Genomic DNA, 11,230 nt, shown 5'->3' with positions numbered 1-11,230 from the left:
CAGTATGGCGGCCGGACTAATGAGGCGGTACCGACTCGCCGGGGTTCCCCCTCCAGAGGTCATGTACGTGGACCGGGACTGCTGCAAGAGAGACGGCTTGTCGAAGACAGCTGCCTTGTTTCAGGTGTGAAAGAGAGACTGTAAACTCTAACGCTCCCAATGACAGTTAAAATGTAATATGAATGATTTAACACATTATTATGTTGTTTCTGGATCACAGGAGTGGGGACAGCTCGTGGTGAGGCTAGACATCTGGCACCTAATGAGACGGTTCTCATTGGGTGCCACCACCCAAAGCCACGAGCTGTACCCTGCCTTCATGGGGCAGCTGTCTCACTGCATCTTCGAGGTGGACCCCGGAGATGCCAGCCGTCTCAAGGAGGCTAAGCGGTCCCAGCTGGAGGGGAGGCACGGGACGGTCGGCCTGACTGACGCCGAGGTGATCCAGAGGATCACCAAGGAGGAGTGGCGGCTCCACTGTCGACGGAGGACACGTGGGGCCGAGGAGACTACGCTCCTCATACAGGACCTGCTGGACGCCTTCGGCGGCCCGTCAGGAAACGACACCCTGGGCGTCCCGTTGCTCGACGCTTTCCGAATCCGGGACATTTGGAGTACGCAGAGGCGCCATCTCAGCTGCATCCAGGACCCACCAGGTGTGCAGCTGTACACCGAGACCGGCAGGCTGACCAAGGGCGGAGTCATCCTGCCGGTTTATCGCTGCACGAGGGGCTCCACGTCCTTGGAGTCCTTCCACCTCCACCTCAACCGGTTCATCCCAGGTATCTGAATGTGTGCCACGTGATCAAATATATTCTGTGTTCTCGTAGAAATGAAAATTCACTTTTTCATGTGAAACCTCCTTCCTCAGGAACGAGAGCTAGTGCAAAGTACTTTCAGGCGTTCCTGGTCGATGGACTGGTGAGGTGGAACGAGGACCGCGCAGCAGCAGCTGCACCACCACCACCACCAGATGCAGCTGAGGGTCAACAGATGGCACCTCTGCACTCCTACAGTGGCCACCTCAAGCACGTCCTTAATCAGAAGAGCCAAAGGGTGCTTGGCCTTCACATGGTTAAGGACTTCACCAAGCCTGCTGCGTACACAGGTATGTGACCTGACAACTTTAAGTGATGTGTCTTCACTTTAGTCTCACATCATGAATGTGAAACTAAACAAAAAGACAAGTAGCATTTCTCAAATCCTTTGTTTTTTGCTGTGACAGGGGAGCTCATCGGGGTTGAGTACCTGTACCAGCAGACTAACAGGGTGCTTGAGGATGTCAGCTTGGACCCTGACACTCCGGACGAGGCTGCTGCCGTCGACGCGCTTGAAAACGTCGACGAGGGTATCGAGGTGGACGAGGACGATCCCACCATCTTCCCGCCCGATACTCCAGCAGCCCGGTCAGGTCATCCAGCTGACGCACCCAAGTCTGAGCCATCCGGTCCGGACGCCCCCGACCAATCCGCCCCTCCCGAGGCCCCTGAAGGGAAGCCTGCTCCTGCCTCCCGCGACTCCTCCTCAGAGTCTGAGGTAAGTTAACTGATTCAACTTAATTTTACTGATTATATTCTTGAACAATAGTAATAATGATAATAATAATAGTAGTAGCAGTGTAGATTTTGGATAAAGCTTACTGGCTATTTGCTCATGTCTTCCTTCTGTCTTGTTTCTCCTCAGGAGGAGATGCAGGGTCCTGATGGCCAGCCAGGATATCAGCATGTCCTGAAGCTGGCCAAGGCCCTGCTGGAGGCACGGAGCCTTCAGGGGCTTTCAGACAGGAGGGTAGACAGACTCGTCGCGCTCTGGCAACGCCTGCCAGAGAGCGACAAGAAGAGAGTCGTCTACCCTCCCAGACACCGGGAGGGGCAGCACGCGGGGCGCTTCAAGGCAGCGAAGGGGAAGGACACCTCTTGCCCTGGAAAGCAGAGTCTCCAACGGTGAGTGTCATCAACAATATTCTGATTTCCTCTAGTAAAAATCTGCTGTACATTAATGCACACTAACACTCTCGCTCTCCTCTCAGCTGCCTTCTCGGACCGCACTCGGGCCCTGCAAATTGGCCTAGCACCAGTCGCCTGGTGGAGGCCATTTGCCGCCAGCTCTGCCGTCTCCACCCCGCGGCCACGCGGGTCGGGGGGATCGCCAAAACTCGGTGGTCCCTCATCCTGGCGGACTACGTGGCCGTCAGAGAGGCAGTGCTGGCCAGCCCGAGGCTGATGGCTCAGACTGAGATTCAGCTCTTTGAGCTAAATCAAAGGACGCTCTCACAATGGTAAGAGTGTGACATGAAGTTGCACTGTGATTTTATCTTTTGATGAAAGCTGAAGAGTGTAAAAACTGTCTGTGTTTGTCCTTCCAGGTTCTCTAGACGCCAGAAGGAGAGGGGAGCGGCTGTGCTGCTGCAGGGAACTGGCGTCGTCCCTGCAGTAGCCATTGCCCAACAGCCTCTCCCTGCTGCCAAAGGGCTGTCCTCCGTGCCGGTGGGACGAGGACAGCTCTTCTCCTTCGTCGTGCCCGAGGAGCCAGGGCCCTCCTGGAGGGGCCTGCCACCTCCTCCTCATCCTGCTGCTGCTGCTGCTGCTACTGCTGCTGCTGCTGCTCCCCCTGCTCCCCCTGGACATCCTCCAGCTGCTGCTGCCCCCCCCCCTCATCTTCCTCTTCAACTCCTCACTGCTCCTCCACTGCTCCCAGGTAGCCTCACCCCACCTGCCCCTCAGCCTCCTCCTCTTCCTGCTGTACCCCGATCAACAGCCCACAGGAAGAGGAAGGCGGCTGAGGCGGCTGCCGCTGCTGGGGAGCAGGGCCCGCTGCCTGGGGGCAAAACCCGACGGCCAGTGGCACAGTACGTCTGCCGCCAGTGTGGCCAGCCCAAGAGGCTGGACACGGGCCACACAAGGGTCAATGGTGTGGCGTACTGTGCGGCCGTCGGGGGAAAGACTGTGGAGGAGTGGAAGGAGGAATTGAGGAAGAAAGGACAAGACAATGGGGGGGGGGCATCTTAGTTTTTTTTAATTTGTTTTTATTTACTTTTTTTTATAATAAAAAAACCTTTCAATGGTAAATACATGTGTCTGTCTTATTCTTTTTGCTTATTGCTATTAATGCTTCATTGTGTTCACCAGAGAGTCTGCAGCTAACTGTGGGTTTTATTTTAAAAAAGGTCACAAATAACAGAGCAGCAGAAACCACAATACATGAATCCACACAATATAATATATATAATTTAATACATTCATTACTCAAACATTATTTTGGGAATCATAAAGACTACAAGTCTGCAGCAAACTGTGGGTTATTATAAAGTGGTTTTATTAAAAAAAGGTCACAAATAACAGCAGCAGAAATTACATTACATGAATCCACACACAAAAATGTACATATATATATATATATATATAATTTCTCATTATTTTGGGAATCATAAAGACTATGTAGTGTATTTTCTGCTACAGATCTATGTATTTCTATTATTGTATTTCTAAGCTAAAGTTCTGTCTCTGTGTGTAGGCCTTAAAGTATAGTTTATATAACAGTCAGTGTCTTCATGTGAAATCTGGTTCCATCCAGTATAATGGTCATTAATATCTAGAGGTTGTCAAACAGTAAAGGCATTGGAGCTGGGAATATAAACCAGTATAGATTGTGTCCTTTTATGGATGAAAAGCAGAGTACTCATGTTTAAGATGATGTATACATTTATGGGGTGTAACTTAAGTATAAAAAGATTGTACACTTAAAATAACGGCAGGGACAGAATGAGGCTCCATTGGACAGGGACACTTCAGCCTCAAATTGATCCAGGTCTGTCTCCACTGGAAAAGTCTGCAGCAAACTGTGGGTTATTATAAAGTGGTTTTATTAAAAAAAGGTCACAAATAACAGCAGCAGAAATTACATTAGATGAATCCACACACAAAAATGTACATATATATATAATTTCATACATTCATTACTCATTATTTTGGGAATCATAAAGACTACAATCACTTTTGTCACTCACTACACACTACTACACCCAGTGTCTAATCCTTGCTCCAACCGGGAATCGAACACGGGTTCCCCGCTTCACATCTCGCAAGAGCAAAAGCCCCCTTCTCTCCCGCCTCCTCGCACAGAGAAGAACGTTCGGTACGCTCTCGCGATCCGTGAAACACTTGTTCTCTGTCCCAATTGTCCCAATTCCCAGTTTTTCTTTTTCTTTTTCATTGAGCAAATCGGCCCAGCCAATCAGGTTGAAATATTTGTCTCAATTTGGAGAATCCAACTTTCTCAACCAATAGGAGAGCTGGATTTGTCCCAATTCTCCGCCATCTTTTCTCCCCGCCCCGCTGCCTTCATTCAGCCTTCAGACTGGAAACGGAGAGCATCTGGTAAGTGTAAAACTCACTTAATACTTATCTAAAGTGCTGTATGTATTAGCCGAATATTATGCCGTGTTAAATAAAAATATATGCTTGAATTTTGCTTCCCGTCGTCACGTTATACCACTCTTACTACTAACTACGTTATACTACTCTTAAATGGCTGTATTGCTAGCTGAGGTGTTGCCGCTAATGGCGGCGCGGTCTTGCTAGGTCCCGCTATTACTTGTAAAGTGCACATAATGTCTTTATTTATATCGGACTTTATATAAGAATTATTTTCTGAATTTATTTTTACATGTGTTTGTAACGGGACGCTTTGACGCGTTGTAACGGGACGCTTTGACACACATGTTGACACACAGACGACATGACAGGCGCCATATACCATGTAAAAAATCAATGAATATTTATTAAGTGCATTATATTTTCACACGTGTCACATATAAATCCTCTAGAGACATTATTAAACCTATGTTATAAGTTTCTGCATTACTTTCACACACACAGTGACATTTAAAAGAGAGAAATTATGAGCACAGCTGAACACTAATGTAAACCTATGTTTTTGCTGCATTACTTTCACACACACAGTGATATTTAAAAGAGAGAAATTATGAGCACAGCTGAACCCTAATGTAACTGTGTTGTCTTCTTGTTTTATACAGATCATTTTTGAAAGTATGACTGTAAGTACTACATGTGTCTTCACCCCATTTGCATTTCATATCTGTACTTGCACTTATCATAACGCTGATGTTCATTTTCTCTGCTTAGACTGAACATCCAACTTTTAGGAGAGCCCCCAACGGGACTCTCCTCCTAAAGGCTTCGGCCGAAGCACAGGCCCTGGCCAACCAGCAGGCAGTTGGGGGGTACAGGGCCAAGAAGCCAGAGGAGGTGGATGCAGAGGCCTGGGCCCACGTCGCCTCCGAGGGCGGCGACACCTCCAACGCCGCCCTCGTCCTGAGCCGGTGGAAGGTCCAGTTTGGCAAGTACCAGGGCAAGATCTTCCACTGGCTCCTGGAGAACGACGTGGGCTACGTCGTCAACCTGGTCGCCTCCCACCAGAAGGAGAGAGAGAGGACAGGGTCTCAGTCCCCCCTAATGGCCAACAAGGTAGAGTCAGAGCCTTCAGTCTGATATTTATACAACACACTTATAAGAGTGATGACAGCTTTACTTCTGTGTCAATTTACAGGATGCCCTTGTCCGCTACTCCTCGGCGTACCCTGACTTTGTGGAGGCAGTCAGGTTCCACCGTGCGTTCGAGGAGGCGCGGGCAAAGTCCCTCCAGCCCGGTCAGGAGGGACAGGCACTTGTTGGCTTTGGTGACTTTAAATCTGAGACCCTGCAGAGCCTGTACGAGTCGGAGGACAAGAAGAAAATCAGGTCAAATGTAATAAAATGTGAATAGTTATGTAGCTGCTGTGGTGATTACATTCATCTAACAAGCTCTCTGATTTGCACAGGTTTGTCAACTACCTCCGGAGGAAGGCCCCAGCTCCCGGGACACAGATGGAGAACGCCGTCCAGTACATCCGGAAGAGAGACAGGCAGAGAGCTGCTCCTGCTGCTGCTGGATCGTCCACCGCTGCTGCCACCAGCACCACCACCACCACCGGCACCAGCAGCACCAGCAGCACCAGCAGCAGCAGCACAGCCTCTGCCTGGGCCACCAAGAGTGGATCTACGTAAGTGTTTTAAAGCTGTGATGTTGAATAGATGCACTCTCTGCAGAGACGTATTTGTCATGTTGTGACATTATACATGCTGTTGTGTGTTTCTTCTCATTGTAGACCTCTTGACCCTGCCATAAAGGCCTTTCTCTCCGGGCGGCGTTCTCTGTCTGTGTTGGAAATGCAGGCCAAGCTGCAGAAGCTGATGCCACCAAAGCCTGCATTTCCAGGCAAGTTCCAGTACAGTCTGATCACATCCCAGAGTTCAACTTGACTGTTTTTCTCATGTTCGCTGTTTTTGCTCTTTGTTGATTCCCTCTGACTGTGTGACTGCAGCCTCCTCCAGACCAGCTCTTCCCTCATTGTCATCTGAGGAGCCATCAGATGAAGAGCTGGTCAAGGCGGTAGTTGACACTGAAGAGTGTAAGTAGTAAAAATAAAGTGTTAAATATGGAATATTGTTTATGAAAGAGAAGCTGGGATTCATTTTGACTGCTCTTAATATTTTCCTCTATACTCTGCAAATATTTCAGATTATTGAACACTGTATTTCTCTTTAAGCCTCCCAAGTACAGGCCCCTCTCTCTCTCTCTCCGACCGCTGCATCCACCTCCTGCCATCGCCGCTGCCACCACCGCTGCCGCCGCCGCTGCACCGCGTCAGGGGGCTGGTGTCTCTGCCGTGCTGGAGGGTTAGGGTTAGGGTTATGGGGAGGGGGACTGACCATGCACCCACAGGAGGCGCTGGCGGGTTAGGTTGTGGAAATAGAGCCAGGACCCACGAATGTGGATCCTGCAGGTGCACTGTCCTTCCTGTGGATGGACAGTCCCCCATCCCCATCTTCCAAATTAGGGTTCAGTAAGGTAAGTATATTTATTTATTTTAATTATATTTAGTTTTTGTAATTATATAAAGCATATTGTTTAGTTTAACATATATACTTTAAATTATGTCTAGTCGGGTCGCCTTGGGTATATCAAGTATAAATTCTATTTTTTGTCTTTTTGTTTTTTTCTTTTTTTAGGTTTTTATTTTTCTATTTTTTTATTTTTCATTTTTTCCTTGTTTGGCTTCATGTAATTCCCACCCGTATTTTGTTTTGGTTAACCTGTAGTTCTTCTGTGTGTCTTAAGGTGGCGTTGCAACGTTTCGTCACGCATCTTGGGACTTCATCAGGCTGCCACTGCACACAGGTATGCCCCCTTTGTCTGTCTTCTGGAGAGATGTTGCTCCCTCAGAGGTCTGTGCCAAACTGAATGTTCGTGCTTGTTCGTGTCCTTTTATACTCTCCCTTCTTACCGTTAGTTTTAGATTTCGTGTCGAATTTTCCTCCGTCTGTTTTAGCCTAGTACCCTTATTTTCCCATTTTAAATAAACCAGAATGTTTTTTAACCCTTTTAACCATAAATATTATTAACCCTATGAATTTTGTAATTATTATACTTGTATTTTATATTAATTTATTAACCCTTTTCCAATTTCCTTCTTCCCTTAGGTATTTCCGTTCCCGTTACTTAGCTTCCATCCTTCCCTATTCCTGTTTGCGTACCTCGTGTTTCTCTTGCCTTCGTCTTGGCTGACACGGTATTTGTTTATTTGTTTGTTTGTGCCTCTCTTGGCTTTATTTGTCCTCTTCTTGGGTTCTGCAGGATATAGATAGGGTTTGTAGTTAGGGCTAGGGTTAGGACTTAGATTAGGGTTAGGATTTAGGATTAGGGTTCTCCAAACTAGGGTTAGGGTTCCCAATTAGGGTTAGGGTTAGGGTTAATACTTAGGGTTAGGGTTCCCAATTAGGGTTAGGTTTAGGGCTATAATCCCAGTGATGTTAGGTTTAGGGTTAGAGGACGGGGCTAGGTTAGCTTATCTTAGCTTAGGTTTAGGCATGGGGAGGGGGACTGACCATGCACCCACAGGAGGGTTAGGAAGTTTGGGTTGAGCCTGGAATCCACGGATGTGGATTCCCGGAGGTGCACTCTCCATCCTATGGATGGTCAGTCCCCCCATTCCCATCTTCCATAATAGGGATAGGGTTTCTTTAATTATATATATATATATATATATATATATATATATATATATATATTTATTTTAAATATTGTTGGTCAGGTCGCCTTTGCTATATCAAATATGTATTTCTTTTTGTATTTTATGTTTTTTCCATTTTTTTGGTATTTTTTATATTTTTATATTTTTTTATGTTTTTTGGTTTGGCTTTTCTTCATCTTTTTCCAATTGTGGTTAACCATTTTTGTTTTGGTCCATAGGTGGCGCTCGCGACGTTTCGTCCATAGATTAGGACTTCTTCAGGCAAGCCACCTGGACCTGCTTTAGAGGAGAGATGTTACTCCTTCGCTGTTCTGTGCCAAACTGAATGCTGTTCTGATGTGTCTCCCTTTTATACTCTCCCTCCTCAGAAATTTCGTGTCGAATAAACTTTCGTGTTTTGTATATATGCCCTTATTCCCGTGTCAAATTGTTTTTAACCCTTTCTTTTTCCCTTTTTAGGTTTCCAATTAAGGTAAGTATTAGTTTTTAAGGTAAGTATTGTTTTTAAATATATTTATTAATGTTTTTAGACCTAATTAATTGCCAAATTCCCATATGTTTTTATCCTTCCCATTCCCAATTCTCCTCACTTTTCCGTCCTTCTATTGACTTCTCCTTCCCGGAAGCGTACCTCACGTGTTTAGTTTGCCTTATGGAGGGGACATAGGCCACGTGGAAAGAATCGTGCCGTAGGCTAGCTTTTTGACCTCGGCCGTGGGGTCCTCAGGGGACAATACTCGGGGAAGAAGTGTCTCCATTAGGGTTAGGATCGGATTGGGGATTAGGGTTAGGGTTAGGAATAAAGTTAGGGTTAGGCAAGGTCATTAGGGTTAGGGTTAGGTTAAGGGGTAGAGCCAGGATCCACAAATGTGGGTCCCAGAGGTGCACTCTCCATCCTGTGATGGTCAGTCCCCCATCCCCATCTTCCAGAATAGGGTTACTTTGTTTTTATTTTTATTTATTTAGACTTATTGTCCTTAATTATTATTTAGTTTGACTTGTTTGTAGTTTTCAGTTGGGTTCGCCTTGGCTATATAAGTAATAAAGTTTTTGTTGTTTTTATGTTTTTCTGTATTTTTATATTTTTTGTTTATTTCCCTCCCTTATTTAGGCTTGCCTTTCATTGTTTGTTTATTTGTTTTTGTTTATCTGTGTGTGCCCTGTAGCTACGTTTCGACTTTACTTGGTCTTCATCAGGCTAGGCACACACAGTCCCCAATAGGTGTTGCCCCTTCAATGTCAAACTCCCAACTGATTCTCTGTTCGTCTTCCCCTTTTATACTCTCCCTTCAGCGTCAAATTTATGTTGTAACTTGTATTTCGTCTCGTGTTTTATATTAACCATCAACTTGTGTTTTAACCCCTTAGATGCCAATGAATTGTTTTTAACCCGTTTTTATCCCTGTAAATATATGAATAAAATTGTTTTTAAGTATCCCCCGTGTCCATGACTTGTTTGTCCTTATTTATTTGTTTACCCTAACTTATTTATTTATTTATTTATTACCCATAATTCCCTTTTTCCATTCCTACCCTGTCCAATTCTTCTTTCCTGTCCCCCTAGGTCCCTATGTATGTCGTACCTCAGCTGGTATGTCCCTTCAGCTGGAATCTGCGTACCTCAGCCGGTAAGTGCCGTAGCTGGTATTTTTTTATTTGTTTGCTGGGTTAGGGTTAGGGTTAGGGGGTTAGGGTGTTAGGGTTAGGGTTAGGGTTAGGATGGGGGTAATAAGCCCGGTCCCTGGAGGAACCGGACGGTGCACGGGCCATCCCCTGACCAGCGCCGCCACTCCTGTCCCGAAAACGCTGGCGGTAGCGTTGGCCTCGGCGGCCGTAACGCACCGTAGTCCAGCCATCATCGTAATAGTCCCCCATCCTAGGGGGACCTCTAACCGTTGTTTCCTCTTTGTTGTAGTAGTTTGTGGTGTCGCCTTTGCTATATATGTAATAACGTGTTTGTGTTTTTAAGGTAAGTATCAATTAAAATGTATATGAAGTATAGTTGTTTAAAACAATAGTCAAATGAATTGCCAATAAAAAAATCAAAATGTTTTTAATTTGTTTTAAAAAAAAAATTGTTTCTAAATTAAAATTCTTTTAAATCCCTATAAAATGAAAAAACAATGCGTGCCAATGGGCAACGTTTCGATCCTCAATAGGATCTTCCTCAGGCCTGGCACACTGAATAAAAAGAGCTGCTTGTTTTTATGATGCTTCCTTGTCGCTTGTCTTTGTGAAAGTGAACGTAAAATGAGGCTCTGCCTTTTATACTCTGCCGCGCGCAGGTTGGTAATTTTTATTTTAACTGAAGTTTTGACTTAACATAAAATTGCAGCTTGTCTTTTTAACCCCATAAACGACAAACAAAATGAAATAATGTGTTTTTAATGTATTTTTAACCCTTTTAACAAATGATTCCCATTACAATAATAAAATTAAATGCTTATAAAAAATTAAATTATATATTTGTAAATCTTTTATCATGAATTTATTTATTTAAAATGTATTTATTAAGGAAATAAATATTATTATGGGATATGAAAATTAGGGTTAGGGTTATGTTAGGTTTAGGGTTAGGTTTAGGATTAGGTTTAGGTTTTAGGGTTAGGTTTAGGGTTAGGTTTAGGATTAGGTTTAGGGTTAGGGTTAGGGTTAGGTTTAGGCTAGGGTTAGGGTTATGTTAGGTTTAGGGTTAGGTTTAGGGTTAGGGTTAGGTTTGGGTTAGGGTTAGTGGTCAGGAGTCCAAGGGAGGTTGTGGTGCACTGGCCTGGGGATGTGCAGTCCGTTGCATTCCCCCCGCCTCCCTGCAAATGAAATAGGTGAGTGTGAGTTCCATTTTAATTGTATGCAAGTAATTTTTAATCAATTATAATATATGTATATATTTATATATGTACCACAATCAATTTTCATAACTAAAATCACCAAAAAACCTTTAAAAACCTGTGTACAATGTGGTTTATGGAAGTGTGTGGTATGTACATATGACCAGGTACAGATGCAGCCCAGGACAAACAAGATGAGTACAGTGACCTTGTTATTTTAAATTAAACACAGTTGACCTTAATTGAACACAGATGGAAGAAGACACAGATGATTTCCTTTAATGTCTTTATTTTTATTGATTGAGTTTTAGGT

This window comes from Scomber japonicus, chromosome 21, assembly GCF_027409825.1.
Source record: "Scomber japonicus isolate fScoJap1 chromosome 21, fScoJap1.pri, whole genome shotgun sequence".
Classification (NCBI taxonomy): domain Eukaryota; kingdom Metazoa; phylum Chordata; class Actinopteri; order Scombriformes; family Scombridae; genus Scomber; species Scomber japonicus.
The sequence above is the reverse complement of the archived record's forward strand: the minus strand, read 5'-3'. Positions refer to the sequence as shown.